Genomic DNA, 1952 nt, shown 5'->3' with positions numbered 1-1952 from the left:
CTTTCCTGTAGGGATTTTTTTGCTAACTACAGTCCAGCGTACTCTCACTAGAGAAAAGACAATCCCTACTGAAGATAAACTTCCAGTTCAAAATTACCAAGTACATACGGAACGAAACCACCATGTGGGAGAGTAAGAAAATGAACAAATAGGAGAATTAGCACCTCCAAGAATTTCAGAAAATATAACAATATCAAAGAGTAATAAATATGGCTAAAATTTTTTAAGAGCTAAAAGAATGGTTGGAAATTATAATGAAAGAATCCAATATTGTGAATAAAAGAATAGGCAGATTTAAAAAAGAAGCAGATGCAACTCTAGAAATAAAACATATTAAATCATTAAAATGTAAACTTCTACACCAAGTTAAAAAATCAGATTAGAAACAGCTGAAAGAAAATGAAAGGAACTATCTAAGGAAATCATCCAGTATGCATCACATGAAAATAAAAAAATGGAAAATATAGAATAGATTAGGAGACATGGAGGATGGGATATAAAGGTACAACAAAGGTCTAATTAGGAGTTAAACAGTTACAGCATAGAGAAAATGGGAGAGGAAATATCCAAAGAGATAAGGGTTAAGAAATTTTCTGTATTAAAAATGTGAATCTTAGTACTGAAGCAGCTAAAGCTGCAAGCAAGGAAACGAAAACAACTCCAAACCTAGACTCATTGCCGTAGAGGTAAAAAAATTCACAACAAAGAATAAATCTAAAACGCATTCACGATGGCCCGCGACCCAGTGCGCCTGCGCGGAGGCCTACCCAGGGATGTGCGCCCTCGCAGGGCTCGGCAGCTAGCAGCCAGGAAGAGTGGAGCGGAGCACCGGGAAGGCGGAGAGATGGGTACTCGGTAAGGACGTGATTCCTGACTCCTACGCGGAATGTGAATGACCCAGCGGCGGAGTCTGAACGGTCTCTAGCGACCAGTCCGTGTCACTGGAGGAAGAGGTGTCCCATAGTATGAAGAAGATGACTGTAGGCTGTTGCCTTTGCTCAGACGAGAAAGGCTGGGCCCAGAACTCGCTGGTGCACTGTGATGGGCACGGCTGCGGCATCGCGGTGCATCAGGCTTGCTATGCCATTGTTCAAATACCCACTGGACCATAGTTTTGCAGGAAATGTGACTCTCAGGAGAGAGCAACTAGAGTGAGATGTGAGCTGTGTCCCCATATGGATGGAGCTTTAAAAAGCACTGATAATGGGGGTTAGGCTCATGTGGTTTGTGTCCTGTGTATTCCAGAGATAGTTTGCCGATGTTTTTACAACTGTTTTACAGTCTGTGTCACATGATCATTGTAATAAGACTTGGTACATTTGCGATGAACAAGAAGGAGAAAGCTAAGCAGCCACTGGTGCTTGCATGACATGTAACAAACATGGATGTCCACGGGCTTTCCATGTGACATATGCTCAGTTTGCTGAACTCCTTTGTGAAGAAGGGAGTGGTGCAGATAATGCCCAATACTGTGGCTACTGTAAATACCATTTTAGTAAGCTGAAATATAAAGAAAAAGACAAACACAAACAAAAACACAAGAAGGACTCAGAACCATCACCTGCTTTGGGTCCATCCTTGACTATTACTACAGAAAAAACTGACAAGCACTAGCAGCATCTCTGTCCAGATCATTGAAAGGGTTGGAAGCTACTGCAGCATGATTTACAAATGCAAATTTCCAGGAAGCCTCTGAGCACACCTCTAGTGGAAAAGATGTTTCAGAGGCTAGAGGGTCAGAGGGCAATGGGAATAAATCATCAACTCCCAGCTCAGGTCAAAGGGAAAGAAAGCCCAGTGGTGAAAGAAATCCAGGAACAAACATAGCAGCAGCTAGTCCTTTCTAGCAAGATATTCATTATGATGTTATGGCTACAGTGCTTGCTCCTATGATGATCAGTGAGGTGAGCTTTGTAAAAGAATTTATCTTTTACTTACAACTAATGTTACTT

At 41.6% G+C, this 1952-nt stretch overlaps 1 pseudogene; it reads left to right on the top strand.

Moving 5' to 3' along the window:
• The first annotated feature begins 965 nt into the window (after positions 1–965).
• Positions 966–1614, top strand: LOC119542581 (annotated as a pseudogene).
• The last annotated feature ends 338 nt before the right edge of the window (positions 1615–1952 follow it).

This window comes from Choloepus didactylus, chromosome 8, assembly GCF_015220235.1.
Source record: "Choloepus didactylus isolate mChoDid1 chromosome 8, mChoDid1.pri, whole genome shotgun sequence".
In the NCBI taxonomy this organism is placed as follows: domain Eukaryota; kingdom Metazoa; phylum Chordata; class Mammalia; order Pilosa; family Megalonychidae; genus Choloepus; species Choloepus didactylus.
Note: the sequence above shows the minus strand (reverse complement) of the source record. Positions and strands in the feature narration are given on the sequence as shown.